General features: G+C 41.5%; 1 protein-coding gene across 2 annotated transcripts in view; it reads left to right on the forward strand.

The window, feature by feature from the left end:
* Positions 1-24,209, forward strand: part of AMMECR1 (AMMECR nuclear protein 1) — an 89,788-nt gene that overhangs the window by 31,877 nt on the left and 33,702 nt on the right. The gene's annotated exons all lie outside the window — the stretch shown is intronic.

Below are 24,209 nucleotides of genomic sequence, written 5' to 3' on the forward strand. Positions count from 1 at the left end.
AGTGTTCTCCGGTGTCTGTGCGTCTGTCTGACTTCATTCTGCTTTTCATGTATGTCTCATGCTTTCTTACTAACTCCAGCATCTTCTTCTGTCTTAACACTGTCTGCACTGTTGAACATGAAGTGGTGGTTCTTTCAAAGTGGTATCCTGTGGTGGAAGTTTTTAAAATACAGTGCAGTAGAAAATGTGTGTTTTGGCGGGCATTGGCAGTGCTCAGCAGGGAATTCCCAGCATATTTTAAAGCAGGGCTGGTGACTGCAGTCTGGTACAGCAGAGGAGGAAAGTGAACTGAGCTGTATGGCTTCTGAACTTGCCTTTACTGGTGAGCTCATCTTCTGTTATGACTGGTGAATGAAGCGAATAATGATCTGATAAACTCCAAATTGAGTTAAATATAACATAATGAGGACTTTTTGCTTCATAAACTCATTGTAGTGAACTGCTCTTATGTTTATATTAGTACAAGGGATTGCATCACTGATGGCCTTAAGAAAGGGGCCCCGCTTTTGCTTCTTCAGCTAAAAGCAGTCACCACAAAGCTGTAAGTGCTCTGCTGCACTCTAATGCTACTTTTGTAGAACCGTTTGTTCCCCTGTTCCTCGTAGGGTAGGGGTGAGGTAAGGTGAGGAGTCAGCAGCCACTTCTCCTGTGCTGTCCATCTGCTCATTCATTTTATTGCCTCCTGTCTTTTAGGTACATTGGGATCTTCTATCACCTTTCCTTTTAGTGTGTCTTTCTGTTGAAGAAACTTGCTTAATAAAGGTTTCTGGGGATTTTGCAAATTTGATTTTTGACACTGTTTCTCATAGCAATATATTTCTGTGTGACCTGTCTGCGTGTGAGAAATATCCTGGGTCTCTGTATGACTTTGTGTATATGTCCTTAACATCCTTTGCTATCAATTACTGAGAATTTAATTATTTAATACAAATACTTGTTGAGTTACTAAAATCTGTTTTGCCTCATCTTTAATTGTGAGCTAAACATGTTATTTCTTATGACTCATAACTGTAACATCATCTAGCATCGAATACTAAAACAAAATAAACTGTCTTATGTGTTAAGTAACAATAGATATCACCCAACTGTATGGGCATTTCTGGTATCACACCTTTTGACTACATGTTGCTGTATAGGGACCAAGTGCTGTTGTGGACAACTTTTTGGGTCTAGCACAGCTCACTTAGTGTAGGGATGTAGGCTGTGACCAGTCAGTGAATGAAATGTGTTTATCTAGCTCATAGTTGTTGGATCTCTCAAGGCTCCTGCCATGATTAATGGAGCAGGCCCAGTGTGCCAAGTTACCCATTTTTACATTAAGTACTTGTTTGCTGCTTATTGCAGACTTCCTGTAGCATCAAGTTATTGTCTTCCAAAGGACGTATGCTAACGCAGATTTTTGAGCCATGTGCTGGTGGTTTTTTATGTGGCAAGAGCCTCAATGCAGGAATGGAAAGGTGCAAATTATGTAAAAGACATAGTGGGCTCCTCAGAGTTTGGCCAACACAGAAACTGTTGCTAGGCTGGAGGCCAAAACAAGTCCAGTCAGGCCCTGACCCTCGTTAGCAAAGCATTATGAGAATGCTTGACCTTCTTTATGATGTTTATGTTCCTATGGAGTGGGGTGATACATTGGTATGTTACATTGGTATGCAGTTCAGTGTTGCAAAGTTTGCATCTAAGTAACAGCTTGAGGCAGCTCAGCAGCTGTTCATTCACAAACTGGCAAAATCTATCCTCAAAAACAAAAGATGCTGGAAGTACAGTGTCTATAAGATTGAAGAATGAAGATGGTCACAGTGCTGCATTCAGAGAGCAGTTAATAATTTGAACTTGGAGTGATATGTGATGGAGATTTCCTTACTGTTAGTGCTGTGTTTTATGCTGACTTATGTTTTTGCTCTGGTGTCTTTCAGCCTAGTGCTGGGACAAAAGTAGGCATTTATCCTGTATTTTTGTTGTAATTGTCACATCCCTTCATGCTTGCTCTTCCCTTCTTGTATCCCAGACTGCTCATGTGCTTCTGTGCTTTATAGGATGTGTCTTCATTTTTCTGGTCTGGCTGGACTTCGGTAACTTCCTGAAGGCAGTGCTTGTTGTGTGTGGGTATTTCATAGTCACACTGAATACCTGCAGCTGAAGATATTAAAGTGCTGATTTCTTGAGAATGACATCTGGAATGCAGAACAGATCTGCTGAGTTGTGGCAAGGTCACTGGGACAGCAGCTGTGCAGAGAAGTGTATATCTTTGCAGGGCACATGTGCCTTTCTGTGTTTTAAGGAGTGAGTTCTTGTATTCCTTGATGCTTCAAAAATAAATATTTTGTGCCCTTCTTCCCTTTAGCTTAAATCCTGTGGCATTGTTTGCAAGGTCATGCTTAGGACTGAGGTGTTTGTAATGTAGAAGTCCATAATCATACTCCTGCTATTTATCTTCTGCTTCTGTGCCAGCAGGATTTCTCCTCTGCAGGCTCCACTGGCACGGGGTGGGTTCAGATCTGTGACACAGACTGCTTGTCTGGTGTCCATGTTGGAAGTAGAAGAGGAAGAAGGGAAGGATCTGTGTCATAATTTTCAAATTAGCATCAGAATTACTTCTGCTTCAACCTATCCAGAGAGTTACTTTCCTTGTTTTCCACTTGGTATGGAGCTGAGTTGTGTGTGTATGAAGATCTAGAGCTCGTGAGTTTCAGGTGCCTTAGAAAAGGTGGGAGAAGTGTGTGATGCTGCACTGATGGGCATGCAGCGTTTTGGGCCGGTGAAGTAAACAATGCTGTTTCCAGCTCTATTTTCCTGTTGACAGTAAGAAAGTAAGGACAGGGTGCTACACGGTTTTCCTTACCCACTGAGGAAGCAGAAGTTCAGCTGCCAGTGAATGACATTGCAAGGCAGATCTTTTCAGTATAGATAATGGTGCTAAAACATTGACTTTTGGAGGTTATGTATGTTATGCAGAGATTGCGTGTACGCTTTACAAGGGCAAAATAAAAATATCTCTTTTCTAGTCCTCCGTACTTACTTTGATTGTAACATTACACAGCCAATGAATGCCAATGAGAAAAATGTGCCAGCTATCTGCACGTAGACTTTCTGCAGGGAGAGCATTGGAGGCTGGGGACATGGCTGGAAAAACTGTGGAAAAGATGTAGTGAGGGAAGGAGCCACCTCCACGGATGGCTGCAGTGCTGGCAGGGAGTTGTGTAGCTGTAAGTGATGCATCTTTTAGGCAGAACGGAACAAAGCTTCAGCGACCCACTGGCCCACTTGGAAAACTGCAAGCCAGGCAATAGGAGAGTTCTTTTAGTACAGTGTTGTACAAGCAATTATTTGAACTATGAAGAACTGAATGGAAATGTAGTATTAAAGCTAATCCCTATTAACTTGTTGGGAAAATGTGTATTTCTGGTGATTAGTTCTCTTCCTTGAGAAGTAGGAGTATAATTCAGGTTCTCGTTCAGTTCAGTTAGAACTGAAAAGTATGCACATACAGGCAGCAGAAATCTTATGTGGGATATACACCAACACAGTCTGAGATCTGAGTTCTCATAAAATCAGTGGGAAAGAAGTTGAAAGAAGATGAAGATAAGTGCTGTTAATTTGGAAGGAACCCTGGGTAAAAACAAGTATTCAAAATAAAGGATATAAGAGAATGCAGACTTTCTTATTTCAAGGAAAAACAGATTCAAAGAGATAGACGTTGCCATGCATAGTGGCCACTGTGGTCCTTCTTAACCTCAAGTATGCACTGTTTGCCATGTTTGGAATATATTTTAGTGCAGAAGTCTGCACCATCACAGAAAGTAGTTCCAGTAGTGCCTTTCTTGGTAGAGCATGAAATTTGTTATTTGCTGTCAGCTTTTTTTTTCTTCTCCTTTCATTTTGGAGGATTTTGAGGTGGTAAGCTTTTTCCATACACAATACAAGTAGCTGGGTGTAACCTACTTGAAGTTTGCCTGCTGCCGTGTACTGTTCTGCTAACATACGTGGGTTGTCTTCCTTTTTAAATGTGTCAGAAGTCCTCAGCAGCAGATGAGTCTTATTTGTCATGAGCTGAAAGGGGTGTAGTTATGCTAGACAGAATTGGTGAACGTATAAGGTGATGAGCAGTCTGCTACAACTTGTTTTATGGCTGGAAACAGGACCTTCCTGTCCCTGCTAAATAAATAGGCTATTCCTAAATGCTTCTGAGTATGACTGTTAAAAAACAAAATGTATGTACCCTTCTTGAGATTGCTGTAATGTGTAACTTGAATTATGGAGGCTATTCCTAAAGTATTCATTGAAAAGTTGTGAAATTTTGTCTTGGTTTTAAGTCTTGCTTCTGTTTTTGTTTTTTTTTTTCCCCTAAGGAAAATTGCTGAGCCATTCAGAAATGTTTAGACAAGGTTTCATTGTATTCCCAACTGTTTATCATCCGTTTTAGAAGTCCATATGCTGAAAGTTGGAAGTATTTGCTTTACCTCAGAGTGGTAGTCATCTAAATGTTCGGTTTGTAGAAATAAATCCAAGGTTTAAGCAGCATAAACGTCATGCACATCCTTGACTGTCCCTTTATGTGAAATGTTTAGTGGAAATTGCTCTGGAGGAGAAAACAGGAGAAGTCCAGAGCAGCATCTGAAATTCTGACACTGGAGTTTAATTCCTCAGAGACAGCTGAAGTTTCTTGAAAGAACCTGTTGCAGAGAGATCAGTAACTGTCAGGTGCTTCTGGAGATAATGCCTCTATTTGACTTTAAGTAATGCAATTATCTAAAGAGAGGGAGGTAGTCTTACTTGAAAATGTTGCCCGTGTGACCTGTGATTGTTTGTAGTGCCCACTTTCTCTGTCTTCAGGTCTATGGAGGAGGCAAGAGTGACTCGAAGCATGAAGCTCTGCAGTGAGGTTTGGGAGAAGTGTGTTTAGTTCCTGATGGTGTCATTATGGTGGACAGATGTGGATGTGACCTTGTCTGTCTGCCAAATGTTCTTACCAATAGAAGATACTTTTAAGTCTGCTTTTAAGTTAGTAGCAAGAGAGACCATAGAAATTAGTTACTGCTGTTGGAATTATTCTTTCCTCTGACTGGATTGCCAGGAAACTCCAGACACAACTCAGGATTTTTTTGCCTAAATTGGCAACTTGGAGAACTTGGAGGCGTATTGGAGACATTTGCTTTTCTTTTTCTTTTTTTTTTCTTTTTTTTTTGTACTGTTACCCTTTATATCTGAAACGAATTGTAGTTGTATTTGTGTTAGCTTGAGTCCCTCAAAGGCTTTTGTCGCTGTTCAATTAAATAAAATTTCAATGGACATTTTTTCAAGGATAGTTTTCTCCATTCGGGTGCTCTTGGTCACAGGATCTTCCTTCGTGTTTTTAGGCTTCTGTTCAGTGAATCCTTTCTCTGAGCAAAGCTTAAGGCAGTTGCAAGTCTGCCAACACAAGCTAAAGACAAGACCTTCCATAAATTGTATTGCATAACTGCTTCGTCTCTATATGTTCTATTTGTCCAAAAAGAATGGTATCCATGGGACATTTTAGAACCAAGAGAATGTTGTGATAGCTATTTACTGCCCTGATAGAACCAGCGAACTATGGTTCTATAATGAAATAAGATCCATAGATCTATTGCATTTTTAAGAATGTGGATAAGCAGAAAGAGAAGGTAAGGTGACTGAAGAAGCTGCATGCACTGGCTGCTTCCCCAAATGTTTTTATAACCTTTGCAAATTTGTAGTTTGGGATATCTTGAGCCACGAGTAATGTCTTTCACATAAATCCTCTTCCCCCTGCCGAGCAAGGGGTGGATTATAATGAAATTTTAATGAGGCAAAGTTGTGAGGCAGATCAGAGTGCTAAGCAGGAATGTTTGAAACTGGATGAAAATCAGTATTGAAAAATGAAAATGAAAATCAGTGTTCTGTACTTAGGGGGTAATGAAAAAACCAAAATGTTTTTCTCCCCTTGGTGTTTCCCAGGTGTTACCAGTCGACTGCCAGTTACCTCTTAGTCATCATCACGTTGTATGTACAAGTGGCTATTTTGAGGAGAAATTATCATTAGGACCAGAAAGTGTCTAAGTGCTGTGGAGATCTTAATTGAAAGCCTCTATGGTTCTTCTACTCTCAAAAGCTGTTTTCTGGTTGCAGGGCAGCCTGGGTGCCTGGAAGAAATGTGAGATCAGCTAGTGAAGGAAGAGAAGGGCCGGGCTCCTTCGGAGGATCAGAGCGATGGCTGAGGCACAAAACTAGATTGCTTGGGGTGGGCGTGTGCATCTCTGTACTGCTGTGTGTGTGTGCATCTCTGTTTGTGTATATATAGTGAGAGAAAGACAAAGGGACACAAATTAGTTGTTTAAATTAAATGCCAGTACTGCCAACAAAAGGATATAAAATGACAGAATAAATTTACATGTAGGGTGTAAGATTTCCACTTACTGGAGCAGTATGGCTTTAGAGTAACCTTTTTAATAGGATTATAGAGACAAAAAATCCTAGTTTAGCAATATCCTAATCACTTTATGATAAATACATGATGCTTTACTATCAGTAATGAGCACAATAGTTTGTATGGTTTAAAAAGTACATCATCATCTGTGCTGGATTGGATTTGGTTTTCAGAAGTTGGTGTGGGCTTTTCCTTCTCTTCCTATGGTCCCACTGCTGAAGGGGACTGATGGAGGGCAGTAATCCTGGTCCCTTAACAGCTTCTGCTTTTGCAGAATGTTCTAAATTGAAAAATCATCTGACAGCAGTGTTTTTGAGGATGAAAACATTAGTTTTGCTGTTGAAGGTCTGTTGTGACAATGTGCATCTTTTCCATGTCATATTAGTGTCACTTTATTTCTGTCTTAAAAATTGTTTTGTTTTTTTTTCCATTGGAGCTTGCAGAAGTTCATAAAGCATACACATACTTTTGTACAGCTTTACCAGTTATTAATGATCCATTGACACTTCTGTCTTACAAATTCAGTGCTGTTGTTAATAACATCTGTCTGCTGTCTGGCCACTGTATTTTAAACCAAGACACCAAGGATATTTTGTTTTGTTTTATTTTGACATAGAACATTATAAAAGAGCGGTAATGGTGGATTGAGTTTGCTATCTTATCTGTGAAGACTGTTAGGCGCCCTCCCTGTGGGTGGCTTCTAAGAGAACGTGGAAGATCATTGGCTTTAGTGTGAGTTGGTAGGTGGTGGGCTTGACTCTGTGAGCCCTGCGTGGGTGTGGCAGGACTGCTGCTGATGGAGTGATGTTGTGCCAGCAGAGTGTGTAAGCCCACGCTTTAGTGCCCAGCAGGACTGCCTGATGCCAGTGCAGGCCCACCTGTTGCTTACATGGGAAGAACAGTAGGTGCCCATTTGCAGCTGCCAGGTGTGCTGACTGGAATTGCAGCCCTGAGTCTGGAGCCTTGAAGCATTGTACTGAGATACCCCCCAAAAAAGAAAGGAACTCTCTTCAGGGAATTCATAGGTGTTCTTTCACAACCTTTAAAAGCCATTGCTTTTGTATGTGTTCTGATTTTTGAAAATGGTTTGGCAGTATAAGTAGTTGAATGTTTCATCCTCTGGAATAAAGATTTGTCTTCTGTGGTTTGGCCTTTAGAAACTAGTGCACAAACAGCTAACTAATGCACGGGTTTCATAACAACAAAATAATATTGCCCTTGAGGTCACTGGTTTAATTCACAGCTGTTTCATTTCGGTTCACTCAGTGTAATGACTGAGTGATGTTCGTGTGGGATCTGCTCGTGGGTCTCTGTGGTATGTACCAAACGACCACCTTCGGCAGAGCCGGCGATTCCATATAGCATAAATACAGCAAAGGTTTTGTGACAGTTGTGAGATGCAGCGTTCTCAGAGAACCCCAGTACTGCTTCTGAGAGGCTGTGTGTGTTGTGGTGGTGCCGCAGCTTTATGAGTGCTTCAGAAATGTTGTCTAATTTGCAATTTTAAGATGAATGCTGTTTTCTCTTCGCTTTCATAAAGTGGTATCTGGTGGAGAAAAACAAAATAAAGCTTGAATATGCAGCTTTTAATGTGTCGAAATTAAAATGCATCGTGGTTATTTTCCAGTGTTCCCAGGCTGACGAGATAGCTTTTGAAATTCAGTTTTGACATTTGGAGGGATCTTACTCAAAGTGTTCTGTACATAGTTATGAGACAGTGTTTGTATCTTGTGTACTTGAGAGAATATTTAATTTTAGAAAGATGTTTAAGCTTTGTTGTGGAAACATTGTGGTCTCTTTGCTTGAGGGTAGTTCTAGGTCTTCCAGAATTATTTTTTCCTTTAGTCTTGTTAGTATTGAATAGCTGCCTTATGCAGTGCGTTGTATCCTGCGAGTCACTGGAATAACATTATAGACTTGAATTGCAGTTCTGTAATCTTTTTAAGCCAGTGTATGATGGGGATGCTGCTGAAAGGGGATCAGACTTCTCCTACGTATCACATCTATTGCAAGCACAGTTAATGGTGTGACTGGTTTGCTGGGCTGGGTAACTAGCATGAGTTAAACTCAACTTTTGGATAAGACTCTGTGTCCATGGCAAACAGCACACACACACCCTCACTCCTACTACATGCATTGATCACGGTGTGCTTGCTGTGCTGTTTCTGCCTGATAAGTCAGCAGCACTAACTGCTGCTTTTTGTCAGGCTATTTTTTCCTTTGAGTTGTAAGTCTTTTTGCTGAGCCTTTTAGTATGCTAAATGCAGGAGCTGGCTTAAGGGATTGGGACTTCCCATACTATCTGGGAAGGGATGGGACCCTCACAACCAGCCCTTGTACTGATTGTAGGCTGCCAAGAACTGCAGATTAAGTTGCTGTAACCTGGATTTGTTTTTTTGCATTGAGAATATAACTGCACTCTTTGTTGAGATGACTACAGTGTTAAGGTATCAGTGGAGAGTAGTACAGGAGAGTCAAGGTTGTTACTGGCTTCTATTTTTGTATTTTTTGGGGGGGAGGGGGGGGCTGGTTGGATTTGTGTGGAGGTTTTTTTAATTTTTCATGATGTCACAACTGATTTCTCCAGTTTTGGGCAGCATCAGCAGGTAGATTGCTGTTCGGGTACGTCTAGAAGCTATGGGAGAGGAAGCAGCCATGACAGACTTCTTTTTTGTGTATCTGCTGTTGGTGGCACTGCCAGTTTGCCCTACATCCAACTTCCCAGTCATCAGAACAGAGCTCACAAGCTGGAATAGAAGGCTAAACAAGGATATGGGTTTTGTTTGTTTGCTTGTTTCATTTTTTTTTCTCTACTGAGTTCATCTGAGTCCATCACGGTGCTCTAAAGCATGTGGTTGCAAACAGTGCAACGTGTAGCAAAGCTGTGCATCATCGTGTTACGGTGATGACGTTTGCCAGGAGCCTGCAGTATGTAGCACAGAAATGTGCTGACTGTCGCAGAGAGCCTCAAGTCCCTGTTGGATGGCTACATTACATCTACAAGTTTTTAAAAGTAATCCTGATTGATCCCTTCCATAAGACTGTCAGGTGTTCACCTGGGATTTCCAGATGAATCAAACAAATTAGAGGCAGCTGAGGCCTTTCTAGGACTCTCATTTGCAGAAGCTGTTCATACTCTTTCCCAGTAGACTACATCTTAGTGCACAGTGATCTGACCATTTAATACTTAGCAGGGAAGGAGGTCACACTTGCTTTCCTCTTATGCCAATCTCTGGGCAGTGGCATCCAGCAGTTCTTCAGTTTCAGGCTTAAAACTTTCCTGTAAACATGTGGTCCAGGTGAGCAGTACTAACTGGTCTGTCCAGCCTAATGCTCCATCTGTAATTAATTCACACTGACTTAGCCTCTCTGACCTACGTGCTGCAAAGATGGATGTGGTTGTGCCTCCAACTGCTTCACCAGCAAAGACCAGCACAGTGTTCTCTCTCCGTGAGAGCCCACTTCTTTCTAGTTGTTTTCCTGCTTTTGAGGTTGTTAAATAACTTTGCAAGGTACTATGCAGACATTTTTAATCCTTTATTTTGAATTTACCTTTGACCTCATATGTGTTTTACAATCTCTTCTGCTCTCAACTGCCCTCATTAAGCAAGGTTGCTGTTTTCAAAAGCTGTCCTGGTGTCCGAGATTCCCTCAGTAGCTTCCCTGTCAATCCATAGGTTGAGTTTTCTCAAGTGCTTTGTTTCCTCTTCTAACTGTGGTGAATGTTTTACCTGGCCATTCAGTACAGTCGTGAATGTTTGACCTGAACTTTTCATGCAGCGTGCTGTGTGCTTTGGGCTTTCTTGGGGGTGCTTTTTCATTTTTAACAGCCTCCAAGCTGTCACAGTCTTTTTGTATCCTGGATTGCTTTTTGCAATTAAATGTTTACATGTCCTTCACATATGGTGCCCTCCTCACCTGGGATTCCTGTTGGAATTGCTAGCTGACCTGGTGGCCTCTCAGTGCTGTACCTTACAGTACCTCTCCTCCCACCAAGTCTGGGAGATGCCTGTTGCACAGAGGGTGTCAGGTGAGGCCAAGCATCTGTGCTTCCTGTGTGTTATTGGGAAATACTGGCAGTGGTGTTGGGAAGTTCTGAGACTCCTATTAGCGTGCCAGTCTGTCTGACTCCGATGTGAGTAATGCGCTTGCCTGACAAGTTCTTCCTGCTTCCATCATACCTAAATCCTTTCTCGTTGTATCCCTGATTTCCTACTTTAGCCTCTTTCTCAAGCCTCACACATGGTCTGACAGTTTCAGAAAATACCACCATGAGAAGTCTGACTGTCCTCTGCCCAGTGACCCGAGCTTGCTCTGCAGAGCATCCATCCTGCATTTCCATACCCTGCCTGCTGCTACTGGCAATGGACCTCAGGGACTGCAGTTCTTTTTTTTTTTTTTGGTGGATCATGAAGCAGCCAGTGCAGATGCCCCCTGAGGTTGCCACCTTTGCATCTGATATGCATTGTGTCAGCAAGTGCTCAGTTGCCACAAGCACAGTTGGCTGTGAGTCTGCTTGAGTCATCCAGTGCCCCTGATCCTCCCTCGCCTTGGAGCCTTGTCTGCTGCAAGGGCAGGCCTCCTTGTTCAGCATGCTTCAAAGAGATTAGCCCTGCCCCAACCTCTGACCGCATGAATGCTTGCGATGGCAAAATCCATGACGAGGCATGGGGCAGAAAACAAGTAGGCAATGTGAGAACACCTTTTTCAGGGGCATTAGTAGTTCCAGATTATGAAACTGCAGGCTCATACAAAGCAATATTCTTTTTATTGTTTAGATTTGTTGTCTTGTAATGAAAGTTAAGCTTGTCAGTCTTCGGATACAAAAAATGGATTTTTGCAATATAATAAATAAAAGTGAATTTTGTTGTATAGTGTGCAGCATCTCTATATCTGCATGACTTCGTGTTTGGTGTCAGTAAAAGAACTCACCCTCCCAAATGAGAGTCTGTTCAGCCCTGTATGTTATCTCCCAGGGGTGGCTGTAGGCAGACACCTCTGGAAGGCTTAACTTGAGGGGAAGTATGTAAAAATTCTCCTGTACCCCCACGTTCTGCAGCTTGGGGTGTCCTATAGCAGAGCTCGTGTCCCTGTGTTTACTTGATGTCTCATCATATGGCAGTGACATTACCTCAGCCTTGCTGCGAGTAACAGACTGTGTGTTAAAAGTGGGGCCTGACGTATTCTGTCTGTGTAGTACTGTGTCTTTCTGTCACTTGCAGAGGAACCAGTGATGGTCATCTGGCCTGCTGCTAACGCGCTGTGCTGCTGCCTGATTGCAAAGTGCTTTTTTCTCTCAAGGGGTTTAACTGGTTGGCATGGTTATGTTACATTACGAGCAGTTTTTTTTCTGCCTTGTGCCTTACTGCTCTGCCTAATCTGCTGAAGCAGAAACATGTCTGAGAAATTCTCTGCTTTTTCCAGCAATATTGTGTGGTCTAATAAAAGTAATTTTATATTTTAATTTTATATTTTCAAGTAAACTTACTTAGGTCTCTTTGGTTCTTCTTAAGCTGTGCCATATGCATTTCTTCTCATGGGGTGCAGATGTAAGCAGTTATCCTTGCCATGTGTTGCTACCCTTGCCTCTTCTTCTCTTGGTTGTGCTGACATTGCTGTGTGTGCTCCTGCACAGAGAAACAGAGCAGAGAAATTAACTGCTTTAAGTTAAACTGGCAAAAAGGAGATGCATTGTTAATTAGATCAGTTCCCCAGTCACGGGTGCCTGTTTCAGAGCAAGGAAGGAAGCTGTGTGTCAGGGGATGGAGATGCTGGGTGAGGCTGTTTGTTCTTAACAGGAGCTCTGAAATTCACTGTTACTCAACCATCTAAGCAGTCCTTTGTGATTTAGGGGGTAGAAAGACACAGAGGTCATCTCATCATCATTTCTTGTCTGAAAACGTGATATCTCTATGCCCGTGCTGAGCAACTGCTGTCTGTCCTACTGATGTTTAAAAACATCCAATCTCCTCAGCATGCATAACTTTCAAACTAGTGAGATCTCCCTGGTTTTGAATCCTCTTTGAAAATCAAAGCCTTTAAAAGCACAGTTGGTAGCAGGTCTTTGCCATAAGGAAATACGAATTCCATCTGACACCAGTTCCAGCAGCGTGTTCAGTCTACCTCTGAACTGCACTCTTGTTGGTTCAGCTACCTGCTGAAGTTCATTGCAGATCCTGCATTGTCTTAACAGTGTTGTCTTGTGACCCAGAAGATTATCCTGTTCCAGCTGTAGAGCTGGTGAAGTTTGAATTAGAGGCCAAATGCAAAATGTGATGAGCTTGGCTTTTCAGCTCATCTTGCTGCCTTATCGTGAGCTTCTTAAAAGTGGTACCAAAATAGTGGAAGGTTTACTACATTCTCAAAATAATTCATTTTAGAAAATATTGATTGCATTTTAATTTAGCTTCTCATTACACAATTCTTAGTGCCTGAACTCTCTTGCAAGCTAATGTTCCATAGTGGACCTCTAGAATATTTAGTTAAACATGAACAAGGATCAATGACTTCTAAAAGAATAGCTCTGAATGTTTGGCTTAGTTGCAGTTTGTCCTTCCAGCTGACACCTTGGAATATAAATGTTAAATAAATGTACATACTGGTGTTAAAAAGAGTCCTGCGGAGAACCATTTTCTTCTTAGGTTTCTTTAAATATGTCTCCTTCCTTTGAAAAGTGTTTTACTTCAGCAGAAGACTTCTCTGCATTACCTTCTCACAGACATGGCATGTGGTCACCTATTGGCCAAAGCTTTTTCTGCTCGTGCCTTTGGGTGCATTGTGTATTTGGCAGATAATGGAAAGTGTCTTCAAGTCCAGATGGATGCCATTATGGCAGTATGTCTAGTGTCTTGCTTCTATAAAGTATGTGTGAATTCAAGGGAGCTCTTTTCCAGACCAAGCTTTATACGTTTCTGCCTGCTTCTTCTCATTCATCTGTTATTTTGAAAGAGTAACTTGCCTCACAGGTAGCTGAAATACTCTGAAGTGTAAGTTATGAATCATTTCTAATAGGAGAATCCTGCTTATGTCTGTAATATAATCTTATGTGACCGTTTTATTACTACAGTTCTTTCTTTCTGTTGATGCCTTGTCCAACTGCTACATATAATATTTCATCAGAATAAAAATAAAACTAAAACACCGAGCATCCCAGTTCCTAACGGTCACTGGCAGTTGAGGCAGAAGTGTCAGGTAATTAGAAGGAAAAAAATCAGTCTCTTTGGCAATGAGAACAGACTTTCTTTTAAGGTAGCATGTGTAGACTGTAAAGGTAGGAGTTCTGTTTTAAGCTGCTGTCTGAAATCTATGCAAAACAATATTCTCTGGTTCTTGGCTTGTAGTTAATATGCAGTAACTACTTGTGAGCATGCTGTAAATGGTCTCGGCATTTGCCTACTCTGTTATAAGAGTGGGAGTGATGAGGAGCTAAACTTTCAGACTTCTATTGCCCTCAGAATGCTGTTTCAACTTTTAAACCGGACCTGGATCAAGTTGCTAACAACTGAAGAGGAGATGTGTACTAGCAGCTCACTAATTGTGTTTGTTGCTTTCTTTCAAATGACTTTCCAGTGGCTTCAAAGAAGGGGGAACCCAGGAGCTGGAACTATTCTTATCCACTCCCTTCAGCATCATCTTCATTATTCTTCACAGGAGAGCATTTCTGAGGCCTTATACAGCTTTACAAAGCATTTTGAATGGGTGTTCTTAAAGCTTTTTGTTTTGGATGTATGTGACAATGGAATTTTAGGAAAAGCTGCTGCCAAATCCTTTGAAAGATGTCACTGGGAAAAACAAAACAAAAGAAAAAGCTACTTGAAGGAAAGTTTTCACTGTAAATACTGGATCACAATTCCAGTTTACAAGTAGAATGATCATAAAGTATACATTAAACTTTTTGTAGTACTGTAATTGCTTCCACTTTGACTAGCAACACTTCCAGTTATGTGTTTAGGATGACTGTTGTGTCCTCTGACAAGTTTCACTTTAACGTTGATGTCTTTAACTCAGGATACTTGCTCCTCAATGGTAGTCTGCATGGTGTGGCATTGGAGAGATAAGTAGTGCCAGGGCTTTTAAGTGCCTGTTCATTTGTTAACGTTTGTTAATCTGACTGCATTGAGTATGTGAGTGTTGAGGAGCAAAGTTGTTTTTAGTTATGGAAGCAACATATTTTTTCAGTTGGTCCGTTTCCTTGAAAACTGAGTGGGGAAGTGACTGTGCCTGTGTCCTGTCCACTCTGAAACACCTCAAATGCAGCCAAAATTATTAAATGCAAAATACATATTGAATCAGATGCAACGTATTCCTGATTTGCCTGTCTGCTGCTGCAGAACTTGTTTTCTGGGCTATGAGAAGGCAGCAGTGGGTTGGGAGAAAATACCGGCTTGGCTTTAATAGTTTCTATGAATGAAGGTGTAGCAAACCAATGGTTTGAAAATATGACAAAGTTTGTGTGAATTCATTAGGAGAAGTGTGATGTATGAGTAATAATAAAGGTATCAGGATGCAGAATTATATTTCTCAGGAATATTTAAATATGCCCCATAGAAAGTCAGTGAGTGCAGACTCTGAGGTAATAACTTTAATGATTTGTACTGACACTGAACTGATTTATTAACTTCATAGTTACAAAGTTGGATTTTCTGCTCTGGTTCATAATTGTGCAACTGGGGAAAAACTTGCTAAAGTAGGTCAGAGCATAGATGTGAACAGTTTTATGATGTAAACATCCATATCATTGTACCATTTTATTAAATACTACAGGTTATGGTGTCATAATGACCTAGAACACACTGGCACTTGTTCTTGGTTTCTTCTGAGAGTGGAGCACAAGCTGAGGTACACTCCCTGCCCTGGGTGAGCTTAGTACGTGGGCACGTTCATGTTCCTGCCGCGCTCTGAGAAGACGAGCCACGTTTTTATGCTGTTCTATAAATTCAAAATCTACCTTTTCATAATGTTGTACTGAGTTTCTGAGAACGTGCTGAATGCTCCAAATGTCTTAATCAAAGTGAGGGTTCTAGAATCTATGAAAGCAAGCAGGGACCCATTTAGGGAGAAGACCTTAAGCTCAAGAGTGTTGCCGTGGGTGTATGGCAAGCAGTAGCCCAAGTACTATTTTATTTCCTCTTCCCCCTTCTCAAAAGCTTGACACAAGGGAGATAGACTTAGGTATGAAAATGATGGTGGAGGGAGGAAGGACAAATGCAAGAGGAGATAGAAAAAGAAGGGGGAAAAAAAAAGAGAAACGAAGGACAAAAATGCTGAGAATGTAGAAATGTAAAAATGAGCATGGTGGGCAGGAGAAGATATTTTGAAGTATAATGAGTTTGGAGTCTGATGGAGGGAGAAGTAAACACTTCAGTTGTCAGTTCACCAATGAACAATTGGTGTTGATATTTGCATGTACCGATGAGATTTGGCATTGGGAATGCACAGCACGCTGCTGTTTCCATAAGGAGCCATGTAGAGATGAGCTTCTGTGCCTTCCTCCTCAGTGCCATTCTTTTCATCACCCTTCCCTTGAGCAGTAGTGACAGCAGACACTGCTGCTGCATTTCTATAAATGTTCCTTGAATAAATTGCAGTTCTGGTTATTTATTCCCATGGTATAATACCATGTCAGATCTCATATTGTATGAGGTTGGTGGAGCTGGTCTGAGGGGTGTTACGTGGCTATGAAACAGTGCCCAGTGAGCAATTCCTGTGCTGGTACTTCACAGGAACCAGGTGGGGCTGGGCTGAGCACAGAACTGTCCTATCTGCCCCAGTGCAGCAGCGCTGTGCTGGTAAGTGCCCATCTGGGAGCACTGTGGGAGGCGGCCCTGGGGTGCTTCCCCCGGGCACCTTGTATGGAAAATGTGTGTAAGACAGTATGCTTTTTTGGGGGGGAAAAAGGGCAAAACTTAGTGACTTATGATGTTAAAATGGAGAGATTTTTTTGTTTCCAAAGTCCATATGTTTACCTTGCTGGCCCAGGTTCAGATAGGATTAGCAGAAGTTTACAAGATAGAAAGCTAAACCGACTAGCCAGGGGTAAATATGGAAGAGCGGGGGATCATGCTGTGCATGATCGCAGAAAGGGCTGTGATAACTCCCTGGTGAGGAGCTTTGGCATCACGGTTGCCACGGACGTTTTAAAGAGGATGTAAACCTCTGTCCCATTCTGGTAGTTGCTTTTTATTACATCTGTTGTTTGAAGCTCGCTGACTTGTTCTGCTCAGCGTTCAGAGGGAGGTGTGAAAGGTGGTTATTGTTTTTTGTTTTTCCTTCACTTCCACAGTCTTCTGGCAAAGCTGTGGATTTTCACTTTTATTTCTCCATGCTTTTTTTCCCCTCCTCATGTATTCTGCAGCTGTGTCCTCTCCTGCCTTTTTTGTGTGGGTGACAGCTGCGTGCCACTGTTCTTTATCAGTGCGGAGACTCTGAAATCTGAAATGACTAATGGTTTCCCTGTTGCATGTGTGATTCTGACAAGAAATAGTAAACACGGAGGCTCTGTGAACACTTGCTAAAATTGGCAGCCAGGGTGCTGGAATAGCCGGGTGGTGTTGCATTGGCTAATACTTGGGGCATATCTGGAAAGCTGTCTCTACAGCTGTGTGGAGAAAATTGCTTCTAAGGTTAGATTTAAAAACAGCTGAGAAACCTGCCCTACTGTATTGGGAGCCCATGATCCCAAACCAGCTGCTTCCCAGAGCAAGTGAGCTCTGGCCTAACTGCATAGGACCTGTGTTGGATCCTCACTTAAATTCTTTAATGTCTTGGAAATACATCTGGCATTGGTGGCCAAAGGACAGCCTCGGGGACTGAAGTTCTGAAGTCTAGGTGACTTAATTTTGTTTAATGACTTAGCAGCTCTCCAGGTGTATAAAGCTGACATCTGCCGATGGAGATGTAAAACTGCTTGATGATCTTGGAGCTCGTGGTGCTGGAGAGCTGCCTGGAACGTTGCTGAAATAGTGTAATCGGAGGTGGTGTGAGCTGATTAACTGGTGTAACCTTCTGGTTAGTGCCTGTGTGCTTGGCTGGATGTCTGCAGACACTGCAGCCAGCCGGTCCCACAAATAGCTTGATTTATGCGCAGCCCTGCTTGTCATTGTGTGAATTTGGAGAAGAAACATTACATTTCAGAGAATCCCAGAATCTCGCCCTGAAAGCAGATACAGAGCCTTGAAGATGTATCAGTGACCCTAAGAAAAAGAGTGCTGGGTGGACGACGTGTCAAGGTCCTGTCCTGAGGAGGTGCCCGGAGGCCTGGTGCTGCTGCAGCCTAAGCACTCTGAGTTTGGCACCCGTGTGCCACTCTGACAAATAGGATGGTTTTAAAAGTTGATTCTTGAAAGTGCAGTTACATAGTGCTTCAAGTCCTTGTGTTTAGTTTCAGACACCCTTGTGGGCTGGCAACATTTAAAACCAGAGGATAGAGGTGCGTAAACCTGATCTTGTTCTGAGCTGTGCTTCTCTGCCTACGTGGAATGTAACTTTTGTTGTTGGTTTTGTTCCTCCGAGGAGTTGCAAGCCTTCAGATCTTTTTTTAGCAATGCTAAATAAGCCTACATAACCAACTAGTGTGATTTCTGAGTAGTTCTGGATTTTGTTACGTGTAAATATTTATTTTAGCAAAGCGAACAACGAGCTCAGAAACATATGTTGTAGGAACTCCATTTATTTCATGAAGTTGTGGACTGTCTTATGAGAATTAGAGGGAGAAAGTGCGCAAGGCAGGCGCTGAATATGGAGTAGTGTCTGACTGAGTGTCCATCTGGGTGTACCGAAGTGCTCTCCATCCCCCCCTCACCCTATAAACTGTTATTTCTTTCTTTACCTTTCTGGAGTGCTGCCCGTGTAGTCTCAACTTGTATAATGGTAACATAGCATTATAATATAATAATAAAACATAGCACTGGTTCTGCTGCTGAATGAACTGCGTATCAGCTGAGCTGAGAATTCTTATATTTTTCTCAGTTTCAATTGATGAATGGATGCAATCTTAATTATGGTGTTATGGGTTTGCTTTAGAAAATAACTTTCCATTAAGTACTCTCCTTTATTTTTAACCCCGATTATGCTGTTATTTAAACTAGATTTTCTTAAAATAGTAGCTGCTTTCTGACCTTCCTTAAGATTAGCTGCTTAGATAAGCAGAACTTGCTAACAAATTCACACCTAGCAGTTGATGTTCTCATTGCAAGACTCTTCTCTCAGGGGCACGTTATGATTGCAGGAGAACCACTAAAAAACCAAGTCTGTTGAATGGGTGAGGAAATAAATCTCTAAATGATTGTTTCTCTATAAATAGAGTAGTGTGAAGAGTTGCTCATTTGATCACCCAGTGTTAATAATACTGAAATAACATGCTGCGCCGTTAGAAGCATTTGGTAACTTTTTCAGTAATTATATAGGTTTTAAAGTAAAAATTTGCTGAACTTACAGCTGTTATGTGAAGCTGGTACGTAGTGCTGTTTGTCTTTGCATCGCTGCATGTTTAGCCATAATGAGCCTTCTTCATTGAGTGAATGTGTTGAGGAAGTAACACAGTATTGACTCTCATGAGGAAGAAGAGCATTATCCCAGACAACATTACCTTCTGTTAGGGGAAGTGCATGTTTTCAGACATGCTCAGTCCTCTGCATTTTGCTAGAGGAAACCTTTCTCCAGGTAAAAGGACGGGAAGTGGTGTGTGTGTGTAACTGGCCACATTCAGAATAATGGATTTCAGACACTACTCAGCAAGTAATTCTTTTCCCTATTGTGTAAAAGTAGTCAAGCAAGTAGTGTTTTGTGTTCTTTTAAACTCATGACAAAATATGTGCTAAGAGGCACTGTAGTGGAAAAACTAGCTGATGGAGAAACAAGAAACCTTTAAGGTGAGCTCATTATTGGGAAAGAGAAGTGACAAAAATTGCCCTACCCCTGAGAAGCTTTTTGTATTGGTATTCAGATAAGGAAAGGTGCCATGGGCTTCTCCGATTTTTCTGCTTTAAAGCCTGTTTTGAACTTGTAGCTAAAGGTGTTGAAGAGACTGGCTGCTGTTTGTGATTCAGAAAATGCTTATGCTCTGAAGGAAGCCTTGACTAGTACCTTGAACATGCTGAAGCTGCTCAGTCAGTAGTGTTTTCTGATCATTAGTACATAAATAATGTTACTTACATCTCTCTGCTCACTTCTGTAATACTGCTACAGAGAAGTAAATGTGCAGAAGAGTTGAGGTGAATGTACTTTTTCCTGGATGTTTTATTTCTGATTTTATAAGTTTGTAAGGACAGTCGTCAGTCCCATAGTTTAACCAGAAGTTTAGTATGTGAATTGTCCCTTTGGTGTCTTAGGTTGTGTCACACAGAATGAGCGAATGTGTCTGCAGTGAACATCAGGAAGATAGTTGGTCTGTCCTCTTGTTACATGGCAGAACCAGTTGTATTTACTGTATTCCTGATAGTGGCCTACTTATGTAGGCCTTCAAAGATAGTCTGATGATGGCAGCTGAACATCTTTCCAGGAAGGGAGTCCAGGAAGTTTGTGCCTCTTATTGTAATGATTTTTAAAATTAATTAATACCTGAATCAGTTTTTTTCCTGCTGTAATTTAATGTTATCGTTTCTGGAACTATCCACTGTGGATATGGAACAGATTATTCTCATTGCCTTTGCAAAAAGCCTTTTTCATATTTGATAGCTGCTACACATAGACTCTTCTTCCTGAGTGTAAACCATCTTTTCCATCTGCTTGGTCTGGGTAACAGCTAGCAGGTCTCTGGTGGCTCCTGCCACTCTCTTCTAGACGCCTGTATTAGTCAGAACCTTTATTGGAGTGCTATTTCCAAAATCTTGTCCCTATGGAAGCTTGGGCTTTACCAGGGTCTTGCTGCTTTTGTATGACTATTCAGTGTGTTTTTACTTCCCAGTACCAAGCATATTTACCTCCTACACAGGCCAGGTGTTTAACTTCAGAATTGCTGTAAGTTCACTTGTGCCACACTGTCTATTTCTATCATTAAATTACTCCTATGTAAGCATAAAACTTTTCACTTAGGAAATTATATTCTGTAGAGTTCCCTTCTTTCTATTACTGTACAAGTCTTTGGTTTGACAAGGTCATCTTCCTCTTTGCAACAGGTCCCCTTGTGGTGCACGTTTTTTAAGTGTGTTGTCTTTCCCATCACTCAGATAATTAATGAAAACATTGACAGAAACAAGACAAGAGTAATATGGCACATGGGATACACTTCTGTAGAGCACTGCTCAGTGAAGGCCTCTGTTTTGATGGTGAGCTCCACTGGTGGACAGTTTTGATCCTGACTCAGATGTCATCTGGGCCATGTTTTGCCACCCTGCTTATAAGACGGTATCAAAAATTCTTACTGAAGTCAAGATATGGTATTTTAATTCTCCCTATCTGGCAAGGCTTGTTACAGAGGGTGAGTTTGGTTTGATGTGAAATATGCTTGTCAGGTTGGACTGTTACCTATCCTGCTTCGTGGGAGTTTTTCTTGTAGTGTTTTTCTTTGAATTGGAGCTCACTGTGCTGAAACAAATAAGAGCATCCTAAAATTCAACCAGCCCAAAAAAGCTTTTTTTATTGTTCTGGGCCTGCTTCAGTTACTTTAAATACATCTAAGCTTTAACTTCAGCTGGTCCAAAGTACTTGAAAACAATCTAATTTGCTTAAATGTTATTTCTTCCTATTCTAGCCACCAGCATTGAACTTTTTTTATGGCTTGTATTAACTATATTGGTCCAGCAATTATAGGTGATGTTGGTTGTGGGTTTTCTGTTGTTTCATTTTTTTCTTTGTCTTTCTTTTCCACTTTTCCCTTTTGACGGTTCATCTAATTCTTTTCATATTCACTTTAAGGGTTTTTTTGGTTTTTTTTTTTCAAATGGGAAGGAGGCAGTCAGGAAGCTACTAGAATCAAATCTAGAATGGCTTCTTCATTTAATTTGCACACCCTCTGAGTTTAGAAACAAAGGAACAAAAACAACAACGGGAGGGAGAGCTGCTTTGCCTTTCTTGTGCCTTACATGTGTCTAGTAGTAGGCCTTGGAGCACGCTGTGTGCTTTTCTGAGTGTGTTCCAGAAGGGCACCCACCAGATTTTTGTTGTTAGTGACTGGTTCCAAAATATCATCCATCATGTTTTCCCTTTCATCACAGGCCTAGATACTTTCAACATACCTCCCTCTCCTGTGCTGGGGAGCATGTGCGTGGATGCCCTCGCTGGAGTTATCAGTGAGCGTGGCCACACCTCCTTCATTACTAAGCTATTTTCTCTTACATTGAGTAATGTGCATTAGCTCACTGAGTTGAGCCATCCATGCCGCAGCCTGGAGTATAACAAAGCTTGAATTGCCTCAGTTAATAGGGAGACTGCTGTCTGTGATTCAGACAAAGGCTGACACTGGTCGTGCGAAGGCTCTCAGCTGACTGTTGTGATGGTAACTTTAATTTCTAGTCCGAAGCAATAGTGCACGACTGTTGAGCATTTTTGTCAGTTTTAGTGTGGTTCTGAATAAGACATGAGTAAGTTCTAAGTTAAAAAACATATAAATGTTAACGTTTGTAGAATTCAGGAGCAGTAGCTTGCACTTTGGTGAAACAAAGTGGATTGCATTTTAGCTTCTTCAGAGGACTTCCTGAGCATGTTGTAGCTGGAAATCCTTAGAGCTGAAGTGAGAGCACTTTGGTCCTACAAAGGGACAGCGGCAGTGACCTTTTAATTGTCTGATCCTATAGCCGTGGATATCAAGAAATATTAGGCCTGTAAAGACTTCCTTCCCTTTCTTTTTATGAAAATGGTTAAATACCTTCTATTAATATCTCTTTCTAAATACCAGTTTACCTTTCTACTCATTAAGTTAAAATAATATCACTTTATAAGTTTCCCATTACTTGGGAATCTTCATCAGGAATCAAAGAAGTCCTTGCTCATCTTTGATAAAGGTAAATGAATATCGCTGATCTCTTACCCTTCCTTCTCTTTCTTCTTTCCTCCTTCCTGTCCATAACAAGGAGGGAAACTTTTCGTAGTACTTCTTACAGTTCTGAAAAAAGACCAATCTTTTCATGCTTTCTGCTTCTTCTCCCACTCTTCAAATTAAAAAATTACTTCACTTTTTAATTAAGTACACTGGAAGTCAGCTTGTCTCCAGTGCTACCTTACATTGAAAGAGTATATTTTTAACAGTGCTAACTACCCAGTGCCCATGTAAGCTGTTGGCATGCTGACTCTTTCTGTGAAAGCTGACTGATTACTAAAATAGCTTGCACACTTCAGCTTTCAATTGAAATATTTTCAGTAACGTGTCACAGCAAGTAGGTCAGTAATTTTGTTTAGAGTTGGCTTTTTTGGTAAAACATTAACAAGAAGTATGTGTAGGGCACTGGGGTAAGCACAGTGAATAAGACAATCCTTGTGATTCTTCCTTTCAGTTTTTATATAGGTTTATACCTTTCACCTTCATGTACCGTGCTCCAGTTCTCCACAAGTTGCAACGGATTAATGCTCAACTGAAGCTACATGGCTGTCCTAGTTTCTTCATTAATGAAAACAGTGTAATAGTAGCTGAAGTGAGGCAGGGAGCAGGGCTCTGGGTGACCCACGTTCTTCTGCTTCAACCACACTTTTTCTGGCTAGCCTTTATGGTTGGCATTTAGGATGAGTGGGATGCTGAGTATATGTGTATGTTTTAGTCTGTTAAGGCACTAATGTCTCTAATTGCAATTAATCTCTAATTGTATGCCCCTTTTGATGACAGCAGTTCAACATCAGAAAAACAATGTTAGTTTAAACCTTTAAATGCTGCAACCGTCTCTTCAACTAAGTTTCCCAAATGAAGGCAGGGGGCAAACAATGTGTAATCACCTGGTTACCAGCTGGTGTAGCAGATAACCGAAACTGTTGTCTGCTTTGCAAGATGTAGATTAGGGCTGGGCAAGACATGTTGATAAATACTAAATTAGGCAGTGGCGGGTTGGAAAGTGTTTGTTATCATCTGGTCACCTGTGAATTTGCTGACAGCAGTGAGCAGCTTTAGAGGGAAATATTTTTTCAGTGTTTAGCTCATAACTTTTAGTCCCTCTCCTAAATCATAAAATGAAGAACCTCGTGAAAGAGAAATGATTGAGAAGTTTGCAGAAGTGTCTTAGGGTCTGGGTTTGGTCCCTTCTTCTGACCCTGTGCACTCTGAAACATCTTCCGTCATTTTTCAGCTTCTGGGTGCTCAGGGTGCTCTGCGCATCTTGGGCTGTTTGTGCTGGCAGGAGGCTGTGTCAGAGGTCCCTGGCACCGTGGGGAGGAGCTGGGCAGGTACATTTCCAAGTCTCACAGTTCAAAAGTGCTCACTCCCAAGCCCAGAGCTTTTTTGTTTTTAAATGAGATGCTTCACCTGAACTGAATAAGAGAATGGCGTGAAGCTGAGTGTTGGAGTCTTCACAGGCAATTGCAGCATCTGCTTTAATGAATGTTTAAAAAAACAGCAACAAAATAAACAGAACCAAATCTTCATACCAGGTGGGAGGGAGCCTGAGCCAGAAAGGCAGGAGTGCTTCTCCCCCATGCGCTCTGGCATTCGCGTGGGATATGTGGGTTCAGACTTCTTCAGGCAAAAAGACAACCCAGATCTCTTGCCAGCAATGCGTATCCTGTATGTTGCTGGATAAAAGGGATTCCCAAGCATCAGGTCTGCCTCCTCATCTGCTTCTGCTTTAGATCTTTGCTCCTATTGCTTTTCTTTCAAGCGCCTGGATGTGCACATTTTCATTTAAGGTCTAATAAGATATTGCTCAAA

This window comes from Cyrtonyx montezumae, unplaced genomic scaffold (genome assembly GCF_038088225.1).
Source record: "Cyrtonyx montezumae isolate F1298 unplaced genomic scaffold, pur_monq_1.0 scaffold_11, whole genome shotgun sequence".
NCBI classification, from domain to species: Eukaryota; Metazoa; Chordata; class Aves; order Galliformes; family Odontophoridae; genus Cyrtonyx; species Cyrtonyx montezumae.